This window comes from Motacilla alba, chromosome 5, assembly GCF_015832195.1.
Source record: "Motacilla alba alba isolate MOTALB_02 chromosome 5, Motacilla_alba_V1.0_pri, whole genome shotgun sequence".
Taxonomy (NCBI): domain Eukaryota; kingdom Metazoa; phylum Chordata; class Aves; order Passeriformes; family Motacillidae; genus Motacilla; species Motacilla alba.
The window spans coordinates 13939970-13964061 of NC_052020.1; the positions used below are offsets into that span (position 1 = coordinate 13939970).

Sequence of the window (24092 nt, forward strand, 5' to 3'; positions counted from 1 at the left end):
TAAAATTATCTTACCAAATTTCTCCTTCAGACACAGCCACTTAAGAATTAATTTCAAATTCTACTTGCACTTAACTTCAGATTTTACTGGCACATACATGTGTAAAGGGATAAATTGGTTTTGGAAAATTAATGATTACACCAGACAGCTAGGACTGTTCTGCTCCAAAGTTAAGGTGTAAGAGGTGAATACCTCTGAGATCAAGAAATTGGAGTTTAGTCATATTTCATTTACCTAAAAAAAATAAAAAATAAAAAAAAAAGCAGGTGTCTCCCTTCTCTTACAGGGAAATATTGTAAAAAATGGCGATAACATGGGCCTCAGTTAAGAAATCCAATTGCCAAGCCCCTAAGTTATATGGCAGTAATTCACTATACTATGAATCTCTACTTCCTTCCTGGGCACTGAAGTAAACTGGAGAGTTCTGCAGTGGACACCATACATTGCTAATATTTTGCAGGTAGAAGGCACTGAAATATGAAACATCTAAGGGTCTTACCAACTCTCTCCTTGGCAAGACGCTTCTTCCATTCTGGTTTTTGTACTTAGACAACTCAGATCCTTATCAAGAAAAGTTTTGAATGGTTACACCAAAACATTTTAAGTGTCTTAAGATTAGATAGACTGAATTTAAAACACTAAAACTAGCACAAACTTATTGACTGATGATAAATAAAAGCAGCAACAGAAAGTACTGAACATAGCCGGTGGGGCCATGAGTGCCTTACAGGTGTGGATCATTTATAGAAGGTATTGTGTACAGGAGGGAGCATGAGGAGCAATTATTCACAAAGCAGTCCCACTGTGCACTGTGTACAAGCATAAGTTCAATCTTTTGCAGGAGTTTATTCATGTGCAACATGACCAGTTTTGCTGGTGAGCAAGAACTATTACTAAAAAAAAAAAGATCTTGTGGTTTGGCAAATGCCACAAACTGATGGCATTATGGTGGTTTTTGGTTTTTTGGGGTTTTTTTTTTTTTGCATTTGCACTACCATAAATCACACTAATTTACTAAATAAACCGATGATTCCCAAAAATGGACCCCAACATGCTTATGTAAAATCTCTCCAACAAGAAGTCTGATTATCCATTAAGTGGGATGATACCAGCCAACAGCAAGAGAAAACAAAATTAAACATCCATCAGAATGTGCAATTCATCCAAATTTCATACCACAGGCACCTATAAATATATGAGTCATTATTATAATGTACAAGGTAATTATATTTCATCACTCATTACCTTGACCCAAGGAGGACCTCTCATCCTCACATGGAAGATGCAATCCAGACTTGCATTTTTATGATTAAGGAACCCTGCAAGAGGCACAGCTTACATAAAGCAGCACCCTTAGACTAGCAGCTGTACAGATGCAGAAGAAACTCAACCTCAAAAAACTGCTGTAAGACTGCTTCTTTTACCCACCAGTGCCCTCACACCAAGTATTTCACATTTAAACCCAAGACAAGCAGACAGAATCCTACAGGGCTCTGCAGGATGGACACAGCTGGGACAGCTGCTAGTGACAGGTCTACTATAACTCACATGCACCTGGCAAGCTAAGAGGGTATTTGAAAGTACAGAGCTTCTTTGTTCCTACCTACATGGGATCAACAACACCACTAAGAGATTATTTTGCTGCCTTGTTATTTATTGAAGATAAGATCACCCTCGGGGCTGTCCCAGGGCAAAGAGCCTGGCAAAGCAGAGATCCTCTTGACAGTTTTTCCTCAGGACTAAATTTTACAGATCATTTGATTTTAGTTTCCTGAGCCATGCACCACAAAACTAAACCTAGACCTTCAGAAGTCGCTCCTCTAACCTCACATCTACTCAATTCAAGTAGAGAATACATAGTGAGGCCTTGGAGTTTAGGAAGAGCAAATGAATTACTACACTGGATCAGCCCACTCCAGTGACAAGAGTTTCACAAGCACATAACAGAAACCCTTGCCAGACAGTTACACAATAACCTACAAAGTCTATTTTTAGGGTCCATAAAAGTTTATATCCTTTCAAGAGACTATACAGATCTTTGTTTGCTTTTTTTAATGTGAATTTGGAAATGCTCAATATTGGCATCCAAACATCCATTGAGCCCTGCTATGATGTATTTCCTTCTCCAAAGCATTTGTTATTGTTTTTAATCAAACAAAAGCTGTCTAGGAATCCGAGGCTCTAATCTGAATTGTTACTCGTTGAACATCTGTTAGAAAATTCTGGCTGCAAAAGTAGAACAGATTCTGGTTTACATGGAAAACTACGTAAGTAATAAATATCTGGCAAATCACTTTAGGGGATATAATCTAAGATGCAATCATTAAATTGCTTCTTAGTCCTAGACTATGGAGTCAGAGTGAGAGAAAAATCACTAAAATAAACCTTGGTTTTGATGGTTACCTTCAGTGTTACTGTGCTTAGTAGGCTGACTCCTGGTTGATTTACAAATCCACACATGCCCCTGGGAGTGGGATCTCAGATCATTTAGCATCCTGGCAGATTTCCAGTTCTTGGCAGGAGGGTTGTTTTTCTCCATGAATCAGCAACTGTCCATCACACTACAATCTGTGAAGTGAAAAACCCACCTCATCAGCATAAACTAAATGCATGTATGTGTGTATACATCACAGAGGAGTTTCTGGTCTCTCTCTCTCTCTACAGTCCACATGTGAGGACTGTCATTTGCACAAGCACATTCATGCCTCTGAAAGCCAAGCACAAGAGGAAGTGATTTAGCTCACCTTCTGCAGTCCTGTAATGCTTTGATAACACATCATCTGCATGGCAAGCCTTTAAATGCTATGGTAAAGAACACAAACAACAACCCATCCTATTTACTGCTTTCCATTATCAATGGGCAACTCCAGAGCAGAGCCCACTGTGGTCAGCTGCAAAACGGTTGCCTGTGCCTGCTGCTGGAGAGTAAAGAACATTTTCACTGTCACATCATGCTTACCAGTAAATGCATTCTAAACACCCATCAGCAAAGAAAACAAGAGCAAATAAGTTACATTTGAAACATCTTCCTGAAACGTGCTTCAGAATTTTAACAGCTCTCTGTAATACAGATGATGCTTCTAAAAAATGATAGCAAATGAGATGAATGCTGCCCCAGTAAAGTGAACTTATTCTCAGAAATACTCTGACAAGCAAATCATGAATTTTGGAGATGTATTACAGAAAAGGATGTACTAATAAGTCCTCATTTTATTCTTCCTGTGTCTGTCTCTTCCTGATACACAAGAGATTGCAGTATTCCTATTGTATGGCATCACTGTGCTAATATTAAATAACGACAGATTTGCTGGCTGCTCAAAAATGCCATTTTTTGAAGGAGGCAGGGGAAAAAACTACTATAATCTGAAATTTACTTTTAAAATTCAGGAATCAGACACTCCCACCCCCCCGATTCACCGTGTAAACTCCTAGAAAAACTATAACCTGATCCACTGGATGAAGCAGTTCAGCAGAATATCTGGGTCTTCACTGCTCCCTCTGTCTGAATTATATGTCCAGGGCATTGCAAAATTTACCCAAATTACTCTTTTTTTTTTTCTTCAGAGTCTAATCATAAAACCTACACTTCAGGGATATAAATTCACAATTTGAGGCTTAGTATAAATTCACACAGTAAACTGGGTTTGTTTCTTGCAGCACTAATTCGCACATGCACTGAAGATCATCTAATACAGCACAGCCAAGTTATCAAACTGCAGCAATGCTGTCAAAAGGAAGGTGCTTTTTTTTTTTTCTTAAATGCAAACACGTCTTTTATTATTAGCTGCATAAGGGTGATCTATGTTTACACAGCTCAGAACTGGATTTAAAACCAATTTTAACAGCCAACTGTTTGAACTTGCATGTAAACAAACATACTGCATTTCTTCATTAGCTGGAATTTGCTGCAGTCTGTCAGCCATCTGTACTGTCTTGCATTCTGTTCTCTATTCAGAGCACCACTATCAAATGTTGGTGATATAGTATTGCTCTCTTTGGAGACATCATGACTACACTATAAATAGTTTAGAGACATAAACCACTATTTCTAACAGTTTTCTTAATATCTGCTTTCTCAGAATGCATTAGGTTGTTCTACTTCTCATCCAATTTTGGTTCTCTGTATTTTTTTTTTGTTTTGTGGATACGAGAAAAAAAGATTTTATTTGGGCTCTCTCAGAGGTACAGAGCAAAAACTGCAGCCTGAGCAAGGCTTTCTCCAACTTCCGCACCCCTCAAATCCCAGAAGCAGAGGCCAAACCCCAGAACATAACCCTGCAAATATCTGCAGTGCAGTACAGGGGTGACTGCACAGTGCACAAGAGCCAGGCTGTCCTTAAACCAGCCAATTTAGGTGCTGGAGCCCGCCCTGGAGCACCTGCACAGAGGGGTGCAGGCTGACCCAGGCTCTCACTGAAGTCACACCAACCAAACCCAGCCTGGAATCTCACACTGTGCTGATGCAGATCTGTGCTGGAGCTCAAGAGCTCCCAGAGCCCTGCAGAGCCCTGGCTCACTCCAGCCAGCCCAAACATCAGCACACCCCTGGCTCCAGCAGTAGGGACCACAGCCCAACCCGGTTGGTGCCACCTGTCCCCAGCCTCTCCCTGGGGTCACAGTGCCTGCAGATGCAGCCTTGAGCAGCCCTACAGCCCCTGAGCTCTGCATGCCAGAGGCTTTGCTGAGGGCAGCCCTGCATCCCAGCCCCTGGGGCTGCCAGGAGCCTCCCAGAAGCCATCGTGGCACCACGAGTCCCCTCCAGCCTGCAGTCACACTGTGGGCTATTGGGCTGCTCTAAACTGATCCAGCTCTCCCAAGCAATTCCAAGGGGACTGCAGCACAGCTGAGGACACCACCCAGACAGTTCAGCTACTGATCTGAGCAATGTGCACTCCCTTCAAACTTCAGAGGGCAGGTGACAGTATCTTCAGAAGAACATAGCTCACTTAAAGAAGGGGCTTTGGTAGGTTGCCAAGTCATTCCCTCTTTTGGGAAGTGAGAAGTGGCAGTGAGACAGAAAACCTGAGACACACCTTAAACCCCAATTTTCCCTCTTCTAGGGTGAGCAGAGCACTCAAACATCACTTGCATAACCAGTGACACTTGACAAGTGATGCAACCACAAACCACAAAGCTACTTGATATCCATGTTAGTTTTCCAAAGCGAAAGCTGCCTCTTCAAATACAGTTTTCTATCTCACCCAGTGGATGAGTTTAAAACTTTTCAGGAAGAACTTGATGCTCTGCCTTCAAGTTGGCTCCCAGACTTACATCATACTTCTGATTTCAGACCTGCAGTGCTATAAACCCACCTTCTTCCAAAAGAACAAATTTGCTGCCCTCCAAGAACAGACTCGTGGCACATTCGTGCAACACCAACAGAGCTGTCCCTCATCAGAGGTGTCAGAACTCTGAAAGCTGATTTTGGTGGTAAAATTACCAAGAAGTGAACATGCCTCATTCTGAGAGATCCATTTCAGCTTCAGTTCTGACTTTCTGACTTAGGAAAGTGTGGTGAAACAATATCCAATTTTATTATCCTGTCAGCCATATACAAAGGAGAGCAGGGCTTACTGATAATCAAACCAGGAGAGTGAAACTTTGCTATCCACTACGCCCTGATTAAAACAGACTAAAACTTAACTCTAACTCAGCAAAGAAGTTCTCCAGATGTCTAACCCTCTGGATAAGTCTGGGGATTTTTTTTTTTACAGCCTATTAAATCTACCACTGGAAATCTCTTCCTTTTCCCAGCTTATGCCTCTTTTTCCTAGAACAGCAGCAACAAAAATGCCTACACCCTTGTGCCCAGATCCTTTTCATCGAACTTCTTGTGTAGAATTAAACAAGCCAAGTTGCAGGCGTGAAATCAAGCTGCCAGAGAGGCTCACAGCCACAGAATGCTCCTAAGAGCTGCAGTACCACTGTTACAACATGAGTAAAATAAACTCTGACATGCAACCATTTAGGGGACAGAATACAAAAGAAATCCTTCTTCCCCTTCAATGCCTACACTTGTCAGGCAGTAGGTTCAAAGCAGGGCTGGGAGGGGGGGGGGCAAGAAAATACAGGTCTGTTTCCTTCAGGTCTGTTTGTTCCCCTCTGTGATGGAAAGAATGAAAAAAATGCTGTACCACTGTCAAAAATTTCCAGCTCTATTTTGGCACATCATCTCTCAAAACCAGCCTGATCTAAAAATTTCAAGCATGTTTAACTCAAGAGCCCTTGACAACATCTAATGCACAGGCTATTTATCATAAATTGAGGTGCTTATTTTTGGACTTCACCTTGAAACAGCAAAGAATGTCTGTTTTGTCAATACCAGAAAAGCTTATAAATCCTGCCAAATGTATCAATATTATGTATTTCAATGGTATTCTACATACACTGCAGAGATATCCACAACTCTCTGCAAAATTCATTCAGCATTACAGATGTGCATACTTTGAACTCAATGTGAAATCAGATCATGTTGGGAACAACTATGACTTGCCCTCTCTACATGAACAATTACTGAATTTAGCACATTTAAGTAACTACTGTGATTTCTAATGTAGTTTAAGATGTGAAAAAGAAAGGGTAACTTACTTTTTATGTTTCTCCTTTGCCCATTCCACAATTCTGACACACACACAACGATACCACTAACTGCAATAACCCTCTGGAGCTTCACAACTAGAGAAGATTTTGAAAAATCTGCAAACCTGCAAGAGACACCCTTTGTAGTGCTAAGTTTTATGTATGAAAAGACAGAAATTTCACACTTTATCACTTGCCCCAAACGTTGCTGTTATATAGAAATTCAAATTATTAGGTGTCACAGGGGATTACAGGTTCAATGGCAAGCTGCATTCAGAACAGCCTTTCTGCAATCTTTGCCTTTTAACCATCTCAAAGTTTTTCAAGCACTTTAAACAATCTCAGTTCCCTGTGGTATCCTTTCAATGTCTTCAACTAAATTGATAAGGCACCTTTCCAGCTACATGTATGGGATGCATCACTTAGTGCTGCTCAGATTTCTGACTTCAGAGCGTGCAAGGCCAGCAGCCACCATCTCTGCCAACAGCACTGAAGGAACCAACAACTTGGACTGTCCACACGTGGAAATGGTGCTGACCCTGCTGTGACACTCCAGAAAAGCCTCCAATAAAACAGTTTCCCAATCAGACCCACGGGGTGGCATCTTCACTAGCAGCAAGCCACCCACCACAACACTTTGCCACTTGCTCTGCACTCAGAGCAGACCCTTCTTCTCCCCAGCCATGTTTAATCCAAAACAGATTTGTAGATGGTACCCAAGCAACCCCACAAAAGTGCTTTACCTGCCATGAAAAACTATCAGGAGCTCTTCCATTCCTTCTTCTCCTCTGCATGGGGCAACTACTAGGAAGTAAATATCAGCTATTCACCATGCATTAAGCCTTGAAAAGCAATACTGGTGCTTTAGGTGATTTGCAAATATACAGCTCTTCAAACCCCAGTGATTTCATCAGCCAAAACCAGACCCAAAAGCAACATGGTCTGTAAGAACAGCTGCTTTGCTGCTCTTGCAAAGAACTGGAAGGGTTCCTTGTAGCTGTCTTGCAGAGCTCAAAGAAAAATAAAACCTTAGACTATGTGGTGTTTTTCCACAAAATTGATTGTGAGGCCTTGAATTCAAACCCAAAGTAGAACGTCCAGGCATATGTAGAAAATAAACAAATGAAAAACAAAAGCCTTGTTTCTAGCACAGTTATTTGTGGATAAAGCTGACTTAACATGTCAAGAGTAATTGAGGTGAAAAAGTTGGCTTTGTGCTTAAAGGTTCACATACCACTGTGAGAAAGAAGTAAAATAAAGGGAACTTCTTCAGACAAGCAAAGATCCTTAAAAAGAACTGCAGACAGCATACATGATTCTAGATGACTAATACTGCAACTCAGAAGAAACACTCAAATAAAAAAGATCCTCATTAATCAGGACAGTCTTTTTCAAGAAACATTTTAATGATGACAAAAGTCACATCTGTGTCACCTCTAAGCTCCTCTGTCTCATTTTCTGTTTACCCTTGCAGAAGAACACAACATTGCAGACATCAGGTTTTTTAATTTTCCGAAGAGCAGAGCCTGTTTTTAGTGAACTAATTTCGATAGCCTATCTGTCACACAGCCTGTGCACCTATTGCTACTCAAAAGAAAACAGAGGACAGGGAGAAGGGCACAGAATTAGACTTTGTCTTATAAATTTGGAGCAAAACTGTCAGCGCAAACCAATCCAACTTAATTTTATATGACCAAAGAGCAATTTATGCTAAAAGATGGCACATAACTAGAGAAACTGCAGAACAAGCCCTGAAAATCAAAATTATCATTTTAAGTCTCCAGATCAAGGGTTTTCAGTGCATGGATAGTTAAATTGCAGAGTAGCTTCTCAACTCATTTTCCACTTTGCAAACTTTGGAATACAAGGAAAAGAAGAACAAAGAGGAGAGTACAGCTAATTTTAGTGTTTCTGAGCTGAAACAAAATAACAACAAAGAACTACTGAACCATGAAGCAGTTTTTCCAAGCTGCTATTTCAGTTACAGTCTTTCTTTTCCCTAGTCAGTGCTGGAAAGAAGATGCCAGCTTCTACCCTATCAGAGTAATACAAGCACCTTATTTTATGCAGAGGGGCACATTGAGAGCTCTGAACTGCTTGCATAATGCTTCTACACATTTTGCTGCACCCAAAATGTGTATTATAGCTGACAGGAAAAAAACAGCATGATTTCTTCAATTTCCTTCTCTCTCACTGGTTGCCCCTAGTAAGAAGCATCACTCCTGCAAACTGAGTCTTGCCTATTACATTTTAACAACTACCCTGAAAACTCATCCCTCTGACAGCTTATTATTACAGCACTGGACTGAAGCTTCATAATTCTCAATCTCGAGCATGTGTGGAAACAGTTTTGAGGACAAAACCAAGACCTTAGGATCACAGGATTATCCAGGGTCGAAGCGACCTCCAGAGGTTCAGCCCAACCTCCTGCTCCCAAGCAAATCAGCCGTGAGATCTTTTCCATTCCCTAAGGCTCACATGGTACAGCCTCCCCAGCCAGCCCATTCCTCTGCTTGATTGTCCTCGTGGTGGAAAAGGTTTTCCTTACATTAAGTCCGAACCTCGTGTTTCTATTTGTGTCTTTTGTTTCTCCAAGTTCATCTTCTTGATGAGCCTCCTTGTAGGTACTGGCAGGCTGCTACTCTGTACCCTTGAAACTTTCTCTTCTCCCTGCTGAACAAACCTAGTAAGATTTTCATCATGAGATTTTCATCCATCAGTTTCAGTTAAGAGTAAACAAGGTACCGAGACAGTTACCTCCTCAAAACAACCCCTCAGACGTTCAGGTCTTAAAATAAATACATGATCTTCAAAGAAACTGTAATCATCTCACAGGAATGGGTTTTTGAACTCTGATTTTTTCTAAGGAAAGTTCCCTTTTCTGAGCAAGTATTTACTCAGAACAACCCATCTTATGTTTTCAGCACCATCAATACTACTCTAGGGCTGATCAAAGTCTCCTGCAATTTAAGGATGAATGGATTGGTTTTAGTCACTGTTTCAAAATAAAGCAAACTGAGACCAGAGGGTGAACACTGAAATTTCTCTCCTGAGTAGCAAATTACTGCAATAAATTTGGGCAAGCAAACAGAAAGCTAGAACAGAAAATGCTATGCTGCCTTCACACATAGCAGCATTAAAATATACTGGGTTAGGTTCATAATATTGCTGTTAAAAATTCACTCTTCTCTAAGGATCTATGTGCTATTACTCTGCAAACCTTCACGGGAATAAATTATGCTTTCCAAGCATTAAAAACACATTAACATGACACAGGGCAAGGAAATTCAAACTTCAAATACTTACTGAATCCAATAGATCATAAACCAAATCAGTATTAGAAAAAAGAAGATGGTTACATTAACTAAAATAAAGCTCTCTGAAATAATTAAGTGATTTTTCAGCCACTGTGATAACACATACTCCAATGGCTTAGATATAAGTGAAAGAGTCATTTAGACACAATTTCACTTTTAGTCATTTACTGGAACTCATAACCCTCTGGCCCAATTCCAGAAGATTTCTCAAATCCAATATAAAAAACTTCAAGTCAGCCTGAGCAGCCTATACCATGCCACATGAACAGTAAGCTGCCACGAGACACACACAGCAACACAGCAGCACATTTTAAAACTGTCTTCATTTTTTAGTGCCCTTCAATTTCTTTAAAGAAAAAAAGAAACTTGACAACAAACATTAACTTCTCTCACCATTTCACTGACTGTGTTATTAGCCAATTCATTCACTTGTTCCCCATCAGAGACAAAGTTGGTATGCTTATTCTTGCTCATAAGTAAGTGTTTAATTTCTTAAAAACATTTGCATGGCACTAAAATCTGTTACACTTAACATCTCCAGTTTTACCTTACTTCTCAAATCAATACGCCTAATTAAGCAATTTCTGCATAGCTGAATCTAAAACTGAATGTTTATCAAATGACAACTGGAATATTTTATCCAAAACCATTTTAGAAACTCCGCTGAAGGTACAACAGTCCTGTAAACCTAAATTAAAAACATGAGATTTCTTTTAAATAGGCAACATGAGGCTGCAATCTTGCTCTTTCACTTTGGCACTAGAACTTGAAATTTCATGTTTTCAGGATTTTTGTAAAACAAACTTTCCATACAGTTTTTTTTAAACTCATCACAATTACCACAAGGCATTCAAGGAAAAGTTGCCTCAACACCATACTCAGCTTCTCATGGACAATCACTGTCATCACTACCTTAAATGAATCTCAGGTACACACTTTTATACCATCAGTTTTTGTGACAGCCACCAGAAACTGAGCAATCTTAACAGCTTTACAACCTGGTGGGCAACTCCTCTGGATACTGCAGAGCTCCACTGACTTGAGTGCACCCCTCTGTATCAACACTGGACTTGACCCAGGAACTCCTGCTGCATTCTGGGTCTCCTGTCAAGGGTACTATAGAGCTGAATGTTGTCTGCAGAAGAGTATCAATGGGTTCTATACATGAGATTTACTATGGAGAGTTCCACTGCACACAGGAATGCTTGCTGGCTTTTACTCATGCCTTTCATTCTCCTCCATCCATCAGAAACCCAAGTGCTCTATTTAACCATGTGGGTTGTACCCCTCTTCCCTTGGCAGCTGTTTTCCTAAGATAAGCTCTGAACTGTGTTGCTGTTCTGAGCCAGCTCACCTGCAAAGATTGTTTGAGAACCCTGCCCACTGGGACATGACTCAGAGCAGAAGACAGGTACACAATGCTTTCTGATTTTAGCATGGCAGTGAGACAAGAGCAGCAGTACAAACAGTACTTTGAACCTTCTAGATGGGAAGATGCAGTTGGGCTTACACATACTCAGCTGACAAAATAATTCTGCAGTCATGTAAATCCACTGGTGCATTGCTCCTGCTCCCTCAGGATCAGGAAGTTTGCTTTGTTATGACTGGCAATGAGCTGGTCTTCAAGTTTTCACACATCTCCATCCAGTTTGAAGGAGGTTTGAAGTGTCTTACAGAGGCAGAAAGATAGGAGGGGAACATCTGGGGGTTTTTCGACATGTAGCAGTGCTTATGCTTTGAGAAAGAGGTGGAGAACATAACTATTGACCACTAGGTCTCATTAATTTCAGCAACTCTGGTAGCACAATCTGCCAGGGGAGAATGGGGCAAATGTGCTGCCAGAGCAAGAAAAAGAGTATTTAAGGATCAGGAAGGTCAGCTCTAAAACTCAGCTGGAAAGTCTGACACTGATCCAGGGGAAATAAAAGTGCTAGCACGTCTCACCCCAAGGTACTGCCATTAGCTGAAAAAAAGGATGAGTAAGAAGCCATACCTTCAGGATTCTATAGTACAGAAGTGGCTCCTTTCCAAAAGTAGGAGAATGTATAGCATACAGTCCTGGAGACAGTGACTGGCAGGCCTGAAAGCTATCCCCTGAAGGTCCAAACTCACTGTAGACCTTGAAGAACTTTCAAATGCCAAGGACCTGCTTACAGTCACATGAACCTTGGAGAAAGTCTCTTCTCTAATAAATAACGCACTGAAGTATCCAAAAGGTTATGGCCAAAGAGACATTTTCAAAAGAGGTAACAAAGCTGTCTCTGCAGACCATCCCTCCCAGGTGCAGGTCCAGCACTATGACAAATGCGAACAGTGTGACAGGCTTGTTTAGGTGTGCAGCTCTGGCTTCCCAGCAGGCACACCAGATGGCTCTCAGTAGGTCTACACAACAACAACTCTCCTGGGCAAGAGAGCAAGGGGAAAAAAAACAGAAGAAAAAGCATGGCAGCAAAATACATCACGAGGAAGCTCCAGCTAAGGCCGGTGTAATGATTATGGTCCTGCATGAGAGATCTGTGGCAAACAAATTATGAGTGAAAGCAGATTACATGAAGAGTTAGGAGGTGCGGCTGGGCAAAAGTAAAAACCACAGCTTTTCTAATACTACTTCTCCAAAATGGAAGTAATCTTCTTCAATTATATGCAGGTGTATGGAAATTACACGTAACAAGACAAACACTTCTTACACAATGTCTTGCCATGAATTGAATTAAAAATCACTAAGTGAATGACATTAAAATGGCCTCATTGAGGAACTAAGCTAGAACTCAGAGATTCACTTTTGCTAGCTCAAACATGAAACTAATTTAGCCTCACAGTTCCAAGTGTGTTAATGGTTTTGATTCCTCTTCCCACTGAGTATCAGCCAACATACAGCACTGAATAAGAGAGTTAGGTGGAATCCAAATAGGAGTATTATTTGGTATATTAAAAATTTCTCTTAATAAATGCATAAGCATACAACACAAGTGCATCACAATCATATTGACCTAACATGAATAAAAGTTTTTTTGGACTTTGCTCCTGACTCTTTGAATTATCAAAATAGAGTGCTTAGCTCCATAATTACCAAAGAAAACAATGCTTCTCTTGCAAGCACAGGACTGCACATGCAGTCTCACTGAATGGAAGAGATGGTTTTGAAGCATGTTACCTGTTGCCAAAAACATAATAAACAGGAGTATGAGTATAATTTGAAATCCCTGTAGGAGCACAAGTTACCTAATAGAAGTTGTCAGTAAGTAAAGCAAAAGACGAAGAGTACAGGGGGAAAAAGGGCTGAAAGAGCAACCTGGAATGTATATTTAATTTCAGCAGAGGTACATCAGTAGTCCCTCACATACTTAGCATTACTAAATTTGAAGTCCTCTGATAAAATGACTTTATTTGAATTCTCTCTGGCATGGCATGCTGAGCATTAATGCAACATAAGTGAATAAATAGTCCTTTCTCACTGGCTTTCTGCCAATCTGACTGCAAAATAGAGGCCTCAGACACAAACCCAGCCATCCTTGAAGACCCTGAATACCAGCAGTGCACTCCTGACTTGTTCAGCCACAAACATTGTAGATGTCTCCATGTACCATGCAGAAAAGCAAAACAGGACACTACTCTGTCCTCATTTGTTAAAGAGATGGGGATGGGGATGAGATATATTGTCTCTCAAACATGAAAGACATTAACACCCCAACAAATCCCATTTCATATTTCTGAACAGCTTGTCAGCTAAGTTAAAATATTTGCATCTTAAAATTATTAAACATCATCACTGTAATTCACAAATACTATCTAATCTAAGTAAAAAGACACAAGCATTTTCATTTTCATGCTCCTCCAAGCAGTCTGCATTTCAGACTTGCTGTGGCAAGGAAAACCAGAGACAGCAAATTAATCCTGTAAGGCTTAATACAAACAGATGAACCAAGAGAGAGCCTTCTAGTACTCTCTTCCAAGAACTTTCTCATTTTCAGAAGCTGCAAATCTCAAGATTATGTTTTGTTTAGGAAATTTATGTCTAACATGTAAACTGAACCAAAAAATTCCTGAGAAAGTTATACAACCGACCACATAAATGCATTTGTACAAGTCTCTATATTTTTCTTAGCCCAAATTCTGTGTGACAGAGGTCCCAGATAAAAATACTGAGTCAAATCAGCAGTATCAAAGAGGGAGAAGTCGTAGGAATGGGCAGTAAAACTTTAAAAGTGACTGTCATCGCAGACTCCCATCATCTCATTTGTTTAAGGTTACTTGCTAGAGTAACCATGAAATAATATTTTGCATTTTTTTAAACAGAATTAGGAATCAAAGCACAAGAGGTGCCATGAAACAGCAAAAAGAAGATTGTGAATTTTTGGTTTCTGAAGACTGACAACATCCCCTCCCACCACAACCTGTGACTTGCCTTCTCAGTGAAAACATTAGATTCACTGTGAAGAGAAAAAATCAATCTGTGTGTTCTAAAGAACTTGGCATGCACTTTCAAAGTAATCCTTTCAGACATGGAAAATTCAAATGTTCAAAAGACAAGCTGACACCTACTAGCTGAAGATAAAATCACTGGTAATAAAACTTAGGCTCCATAATACCTGTATTTCCAGCACTGATAAGAATTGTTTTAATAAATACTCTCCTTGCCCAACAATCCACTCAAGAAGATGAAACAAAGGGTAGGATCAAATAGAGGCTTCAGACTTGAATCAGTTCTTCATGCATGTACTCAAGGCAGACCAGTGAAGGTGAAAAGATTGCCTTTTGCCAGCTGCTCTAAATGTAAGATGTTGAGACAGATTTGCCTCTGTAATGCTTGTAATTACCTTGCAATGCTTTCTATCGCACTTCCTGTCCTTATTTTCTGGCAACATTTTGAAAAAAATCTTGTAACTGTGCTCCCAAAAGTCACAAAGTTGGATTCTTTTTATAATCATAAACCAATTATTGTCCAAATGTTATGGATACAGAGCTGATTACCCTAGAAGTGGGTGCTCCTTTTTCATTTCAACTTCATTACCACAGTGAGTAATACATCTTTAAAAAAATCAGGATGCCTTTAGCTTTTCTTTGTAGTGGTTAAATCCTAAAAAGGAGCAGTAGCAGATGAAGAAATCAAAGAAAAGAAAAAAATCCATTCACTATTTTCTACTTCTGGAATTGACTTTTGTGTGTTTAAGTCATAAACCCTTTCCCAAAAGTACCAAAGAAAAAGGATTTTCCTTCATCCACACATTAAAAAGAAAAAAAAAACACACCACAAAACCATGAGAAAACAAAATAGGGAGCCAAACGATAGCCAAATAGAGGAGCTACAAGCAGGGAATAAATCCAAGAAGCAAAAATCATATCCTGTACTTGCATCAGAACACAAAACAACACAAAGTACAACACCTTGGCATACAGAAAAGCAATAAAGGATTTGCATAGTTATAAACACCAGCAATGTATCTTGTCATAACATTTAATCAAATGTCAGACACTGTATTATCATTGTCTGATCTGTTAATGGCTTTCATCCCTTCCCCTCAGTATTATCTTGTGAGGTCCAGCAGCACCTAGCTTTTTATTATTTAACTTTAATTTTTCTTTCTATAGAAATGAACCATGGCCTGAGACTTCCAAGGCTTTAAATGGGTTCACACTTTTGAAATCAGCCAACAGTGGAGGCTGCAGGAAAACCTTGACAGCTTCAAAAAAATAAAAAAAGCTGGACAAAAGGGATTTCCACTGAAGCAATCACCAGTGAGAAATCTGGCTATTTAATATTTGTTGATTTAACACTTAAGAGAACAACATCATGCCAAACAAGGTTCTGGAAAAACAAGCACATCCTAAAAACTCCTTACTGCATCCTGATGAACTTGCTACCAAGGAAGGAATTTTGAAAAAATTATTTTAAAAGGTTTTTCTTTACTTTTGCTATGACAAAAAAAAAAGAACTGCAAGGCATAGTTTTTTTCAGTCTTTGCTGGCATCTGATTACATGCAAAATCCACTGAATTTATGGAGACCTCAGCAATCAACTGCCAGGGGACCAAGAAAAAACCCTTAGGCAGGTTTTAAAACAGGAGACAGTTTAGCATTTTTGTCCTCACAGGACTAGATGAATCACGTTTACTTTTTCTTCCCCTTCCCCCTCCTCCTTTGACAAAAAAGTTCTGTTGGCTGAATGCTGGGACAAAGGCCACAGACTGTATCAGACCATCTAAAAAACAGAGTCCAGAAGTAGCTTCTGCCTTTGACAACTTCAGTTTAACTTAAAGAAAGGCAGCTACCAGGCAAGGGACAAGAGCCACCAGGTGGGAGGACAAACGGGTCCCTGTCACTGAGCAGGCTCCCCAGTACAGCAGTCTTGGAAAGCTGCTGTGTGTCATGGCCTCACAGCAGAAACACAAATCTCCCTTTGCTGAATCTTTCATTAAACAGCTTTACAGTAACTTTTAACCTAAGCACAAAGGCCAGAAGGACTGGCAGGGCACAGAGCTTGAGTGACTTGTTGGTAAGTGAAAGCTGGAAACATCAGACAAATACAAACAAACACCATCATAGGCATAAAAGTACAAGAAAAACCCAAGTTCAAACCAAATCCAAATCCCCTAAATTAAAAGCAGGGAGAAGCAGTCTGTTTGCTGGTACTGCCCTGGTGAGTTTATGTCCCCAGAGTGACAAATGGGTTGGAAAGAACCAATGTTACAACACAATAAACAGGTAGTGTTGGCACCACTAAGCTCTCTCCCATCTCATTCACCTGCAGTAACCCACCCAGTAATGCATATTTCCATTTCTCTACCTACAGAATGCATACTACCTATGAAAGAATAACTTTGCAGCAGTAACATTCTTCTTAAGGAGACAAAAACAATGACCGACTAACAAAGTTATTCCACTTTTTTTTTGTATTCCACTTATACAAAAAAATAAACCAATAAAAAGAATGATCAAATTCAGTAACTTTAATTATGTATTTGTCCTTGACTATTTTTCTATGATTCCAGTCTTACAGAATCTGCCAATAAAATTCATCAACACAATTGAAGTAGGGAAGATAAGCAGCATTTACACCAGAAGTTTCTTGACCTAAAGTTCTGGGGTCAGCCAGGTAAAAAACAATTACTGTAACCTCAAATCATCATCATTTTGGCATTACTTTCCCATCCATAAAAGGAGGTATGGATGAGATTTCTTTGCAGAGAGCACTGCAAATTGATAGCTTTGTTCCAGTTCACTACAGTTTCTTATTGATTTTCTCTCGTTTTAGCCTGCATTGATTTGTTAATCCCTTCTCTGTAACAGTCCTAATGACAAATTGAGAATGAAAAACTGCATGCTTTAGGGCCTTTTCCACCAACCTCTAGCTTCAAACCATATTTTCACCTGAACTTGGAGCCTGTCCATGCACTTACCCTAGGTTAGATCTGATTCCCTTCAAACTAGGTTGGGGGCATTTTACACTGAAACCTTTCTGTTCAGGCTTCTCATGGATGAACAAGGCAACCAGAATCACATCAGTGAGGCAGAAATGGAGCTCTGTCACTTCCAAGGTTGCTGCTCACAGAGACTGTCTCAAAACCAAGTACATTTTTAAGTCATTTTGCAGCACTGCCCATGGTTGATTAGCACTAACTGCATCATGCATCTGAAGGGCATTACTGAGCATTTATGGCACTGGTTGGTGCAAAGAAATCCTTCCAAAGAGCAGGATCACAAGTTATCTCTATGCTCAGAGCTGCAGTCATGGTGCACTGTTACTTAAACAATACATGCAGAAGGATGGGACCCAGCCAGTATTTTTAATTTAAGGAATACAGTATGAGCATGAAGAGATCAGAGAGTTACAAGGGAACTTAGATTAGTAATTCTGCTAATAATAAACTCATTAAATAGATCTGCCAATTTGGTGTCATGATTGACCTCACTACAGACAGCTGATGCCTGTCTGCACAAGCCATGGCTACTGCTCCAAGTAGTTTTAGTCTCTTTTCATTTCCTGATACTTTCAGAGATCTCCAAGTGAGATACTCATTTGGAATTCTAAATGCAGCACACCACCAGATTGAAAATTAATTTATGACTTATGAAGACTAAGGCTTGCCCGGAGTCACATTTGTAACACCTCAGTCATCACATGCTGGGTGGGTCTCCACCTCCTGACTTTATCCCATGTTATTCCTCTCCTACACCAACCCATCTGTCAGGAAATCGACCTTTCCTGGTCTCCCATACAGATTGCAGAGCAGCCTGGCCCTGGCTGCCACCTCACTGCTGCAGTACAATCCTAGCAGAGCAATTTTGGTCATTTTAAACCAATCCTTATCTGCAAAAGTGCTAACTGGAAAGCCTCTAGTGTGTACCCACACAGCATGTGCTCCCTGGCACGCAGAGGCAGCGCGGGAGTTCTCCTTTGCCATTCCCTGGGTGTGACTTTGGTTTCCCAGCTCCCTCCATGCAATGCCAGCTGCAGGGAAATGGGTAGGGGTGGCAGGAAGGACAGTGCTGGGAGCCAGTATCACCTCCTCTTTGCTTTCCAAAAATTACAGACCCAGAGTTGGTGAGCCAGGCTCTGCTCCTATCACACTGCTATTCTTAACTTGCAGAAATGACTTTGCTGTGCAAGTTAAATGTCTCTCTACCCAGGCCATAAGATACTCTTTATAAACCACTGTCATATCTTAATGGGATAAGAAAAGCACAGAGTAAGTGAGATGGCTACCTAGGCAAGAAGTGGCATTTGGGTTGCAGCAGTTTGGTACTGCTCTCAATTTTCTGCTTAGGAGAACAGCAGAGAGAACTGACTAAGCTAAGAAATAAATCCTGTTCCCTCATTGCCTGTGACATGACTGTGAACTCTCAGTGTTCTTGCAGTGCTGCCAAGATTAGTGTTACTCTCCTACACAGGGCATGCAGAGCACACAAACACACCTAATCGAACACAGGCTTGCTGCATTTTGTACGCAGACTGCAGTTTCCATCTTCTGTTACATCCTGTTTGGGTTTTTCCCCCTTAATAATAATTTCAACCATTTGGTCTCTTAGTTTCATCCTTAATTGCAATTTGTCACTTGCACAGTGAGCTGTACTCGGAACCCACTTTTCCGTGGCCTTTATTTTCCTTTATTGTCTCTTAAAATTAATTGATAAATCAAGAACTCAATGCAAGAATATTAGAGAGACCATCTCTATATTAAAATTTTCATCATTGCATCTCTAAAACAGCATAACAAAATCAATCAAGGAAAATTCAACAATGCCATTTCTCAAAATACATGGATCAAGACCAACTCATAAAAGACACCAGTTCATAATGGGGAAAAAAAACACCTAACCAAAAAAACTCCCAACACACACCAAAGTATTGCTTAGCAAGTGAGAAACTACACATCACTTCAACTTTTTTTTTTTTGCATTTACCTCCTTCCCTAACACCCAAAGCGGGGGTTTTTTAAAGCAGCTTATTGGATGAGTTACTTCACACATATTCTCAAACTTTGAGCACAAAAATCTGGTTTAGGAAAGTTCAACTTGTTCCTCTCACACAAAAATACATACCTCTCATTCTGAACACTCAAAATAAAAACACTTACAGTAGCCAGTCAAACAAATAAGTATTTAAAGCCACACACAGAGCATAGAGATGACATATAATAATATTGGGTTATTTCTTTTGATGCCCCTTAAAGCCTCAATTACAGGTTTACTTACAAAGAGGCCGCTAACAAATTTCCCTGATAAGTCACAAACAGTTGTCATTTTCTTAAAAACCAAAAGGCTCCATTTTCAATATTATTGTGACTATGTGTTAAGGTAATAATGCGTATACATTAATCAGTTATGTAAGCAATTAATTGTCATCATACAGATACCTTAGATTTGTCTTGTAGGCAGCTGCTTAATAGTTTGCAACATGAATGGGGAAAAAGAAGAAAAACAAGAACTTACTAAAACCAAAGCTACCTTTCAAACACTTAAACAAAAATGTCATCTTTCTGCTACCTCACTGAAAAGAACAGCAATAAACTTGGACTGCAAAGCACCATGAGAACATGGGTGTTTATGGTGTCATTCCCTGAAAAAAAGGAACCATACAGAGGATCCAAAGCAAACTGTATTGCACAGGATGAACATGCACATTGGAAACATGGACCACAGCAGGATCAGGATAAACACAGTAGGCACATGTTGTCACCAGTCTATCAGTTAGTTATGTTCATTCCCTGACACAACTGGTCCCTACATCCATCATCAAGACTCAAGTTGAGTGACGATTATTTTTTAATTTCCCAACTGAAATTTCAGAGATCCCTGCCCAGAAAACTGTGATCTAGCACAGTTTGCTTTGAGAAGGAAAGGACATGATGACAACATGGCTCCATGTGAAGCCATGCATATCCAAAATAACTGCAGCCCTTCCTTCCATCCAGCTTAGCAAGAAATGTTCAGCACTGCACAGACACTTCTCACTTGTCTATTGCTGCAGCAAATGTTTGCTGCAATGTGAATGACATGCTGAACATACCACAAACAGTGGAACGATAGCTATTAAAGCCAAAAATACCAAACAGACTGAAAAAGCATTTTGACAAGGAGGAAACATTAAACCAGATCTTTGTAGCATTTGCTAAATAGAGAGACTCATCATATTTCGGGCCATTTGTATTTAATTGTCCTTTCATCTGAAGAGCGATGCATGAATGCGCATCAGATGAGTCAGATGTTCTGAAGAGGTCCCATCAAGGACGCCCCACAACACAAGAGCACTGCCTGCAAAAAGCCTCACACAACAACTTCTCAGTGCCTTGGCCCATTCCATGTTGGTCAGGCACCAAAGCACTGAGAAGAAAACAGCAAACAGACCTACAGTGGCAAAATGCAAGAACTTTAAAGACATTCAACAGCTCCAGCTATCGATGCAGGGTGACCCCAATACAGGGAATAATGTGCTCTGACTCCATGATTTCAGAAGGCTGAACAATTGCTTTATTAATCTATGTTATATTACACTAATACTATACTAAAACTATACTAAAGAGATACTATACTAAAAGGATACTAAAGAAAAACAGGTGACTGAGACAGTCACAACACAGCTTTGACCCAATTGGCCAATCAAACCAAACAACCATCAGCAGAGTCCAATTAACAAATCACTCTGGGTAAACATAAACTCCATAATATTCCACATGTGCCAAACAACAGGAGCCGCAAGTGAAGATAAGAATTGTTTTCTCCTCTTCTCTGAGCTTCTCACTGCCTTCCCCAGGAAAAATCCTGGGAGAGAGAGTGATGTCTCTCTCTGTTCAGAGAATGTGAATACCACAAGGAACTTCCCCGCTTTTCAACCTACCAGGAAGACACACTCAGATTAGTGGATAATTACCTAAAACTCAGGCTTTTGTTCCTCCTTTGCTTCAGTTTAAAGGAAAAAAAGTGCTCTTATTTCTCAAGGTCAATGTTTTCAGTTAAAGTCAAACTCACAATGGAATAGGTCACTCACAACACTTCAAAAACCAGGTTTTGAAGTGGCAGACACAGACATTATAACAATGTCAGTTCAAAGAAAGGAGAATCCCTGGTCTTTGGCGGAGAAAGTAGGCAAGCCATGGGCATGGAGACACAGAGCAACACAGGAGGTTAAATCTACTCTTCTGTCCTTGAGCTAAACCCGTGTATCTTTTATACTGTCCTCTAATCCTTAGATTAGTTTCTCCTCTTTGACTTTAACAATATTAACTGAAGTGCAAAAGCAATCAGCAGACCACAGCTTTGCCAAAAATTCAGTTGAATCATTAAAAGTGATTTATAAAAATAGACCATGAATAAAAATCATCAGTCATAATCCTCAACTGCTAAACTGTCTCTCTGCATTAAACACAAAAATTGGAATTGTTAATTCAGGGTAAACATAGAAAAGAACTCATCTCTACATTCCTTTCAATTCAGCTCTCAAATCAAATCCTATCTCCACATGACAACAAATGGAAAAAGGAGTAGCTTGTGTGTTAACAAAAACCAGCTCACTCTACATAAACTATATACTCCAATTGAATGCATTTTCAAGTATAAATTCTAGCTTTAGCATTATTTTGTAATCTTGAAGTGAAACAATTTAGGTCCTTATTATCTGTTTTTCCTTTTTTCATCAACACAGCTCCTCCTAGGATGCAGATGATCCTCTTAAGTCATCTTTGTGCTGTTATCTCTGCAAAGAATGATGTCTGCTCCAGAACACTGCCATTGCTAATCACTCAAATCAGGTCTCTCACAGGTCTATAAGGAGGAACAGCGCTGAGGGCAGCAGAATAAAGATGAGATTGTTGTTTCTCTTTATTTTCAAGGAATGTATCTGAATACATCCTTTCACTTTCATGGCTCACTTGTCCTGCCAAGGGTAAGTTCCACTGTGCAAAAGCTGCAGCTGCCTTGGCTCTGTATTGTCTGAGAAACAACAGAAACAACAAAACAACGTTTCATCTGCACACAGCACAGATGAAAAACAGCATGAAGCAGCTTCAGAAATGGAGCTGTCTATACATAACTAATGACAAAAAGTAGGGACACCTGTATCAAAACAGGTAAGAAAGCTGTCTTGGAACTCAGAGGAGTTAACAGTGACTAAACATTAGTGCAGCAGCATGGCTCTGGGGTCTCAGACAGGGTCCCTCAGGATGGCATCCCTTCCCTCCAGCGTGTCATCCGCACAGCACAGCTTGTTTGTGTCACAAACTTGCTGAGGGTGCCCTCAATCCCACTGTCCTTGTTACTGACAAACAGCACCAGTACCAGTACCTCAGGAACACCACTCCCCACAGACATTGACCCTTTGACTGCAGAGATCAAGCCAGTATTTATGCACTGAGTCACCCACACATCAAATCCTTGTCTCTCCAATTTAAAAACAGATGTCATGTGGGAAAGTGTCAAATGCTTTGCACAGGTCCAGGTAGATGATGCCAGCTGCTCTTACCTCATCCACCATTTCTGTAACCCCATCACAGAAGGCCACCAGATTTGTCAGGTTGGTGGCCAGATTTGCTGTGGTGAAGCCATGTTGGCTGTCCTTATTTTCCATATACCTTAGCATAGTTTCCAGGAGGATCTGTTCCATGATTTTGCCAGGCACAAAGGTGAGACTGACCAATCTGTAGTACCCCAGGCCTTCCTTATCTCCCTTTTTTTTTAAATTGTGGTTATGTTTCCCTTTTTCCAGTGGGAACTTCACTAAACTGCTGCAACTTCTCAAGTACGATGGATGGTGGCCTAGCCAATTGCCCTGTCAGTTCCCTCAGGATCCATGGATATATCACATCAGGTCCCACAGACTTGTGCACCTTCAGGTTCCTTAAATGGTCTCAAACCTGGTCTTCTCCCAAGGTAAGTAGTGCTTTCCTCTCCTTGTCCCTGCCTTTGCCCTCTGCAACTTGGGCCATGTGGCTGGAGAAGTTTTGGGTTGGTTGACTGAAATTCTTCAGCCTTTTTTAGAACAAGGCAACTCTTCAGAAGTTTCACAGGTTCTCTTTAATACCTCACCAAAGTTTAATGCCCTGGATGACTACACTCTGAGTGGCATCTGTAGAGATCAATAATCTGATTTTAAGCCAACAAGGCTGCGCCTCAAACAAAGCCCACCTCCTGCCTGTTCCCCCATCTCTGCTTTCCTGAACACGTCCCCTTCTTCACTCACTCTACAACTCAAACTGGAGACTTCTCAAGGACCACAAGAGATCAAGAGTAAGCCTAGTGGGCAGAAGTTCTGGATCAGCCATCAACCACGTGTCTGAAATACATCACAAGTTTTTGCTCCTGCCCCCACAGTAGTGGGAATTTCCACTCAGCTGCAATACAAGCCAGGAGAACTGTATGGCTGTGCAAGCCTCCCCCGTGGATCAGAGAGACCACCAGTTGTGATTTTTGGGGTCGTGATCTGGAGTTTCAGACAAAAGTAGTGCTACACCTGGGCAAAGTCCCACCTCCTCTGCTCAGCTGCACTGCAGGCACAACTTACACCTGCATACATTGATACCTGAGAGAACTTGGAAACTTCTACTAAGGCTGATTCCACCAAGATAAAAATCAGTTCCTGAATGCAAAAGCCTTTTGAAAGAAATAATTGAATCTTACTAATTTCTGAATTTACAGGAAGAGCAAGCAAGGGCTTGTGCTGCAGCATTTGGAAGGGCTCTATTGGGAAACTGTTCTGATCATTTT

The 24092-nt window shown here is 40.5% G+C and overlaps 1 protein-coding gene across 1 annotated transcript in view; it reads right to left on the minus strand.

Annotated features, from left to right (window-relative positions):
- Positions 1–24092, minus strand: part of SERGEF (secretion regulating guanine nucleotide exchange factor) — a 140295-nt gene that overhangs the window by 86656 nt on the left and 29547 nt on the right.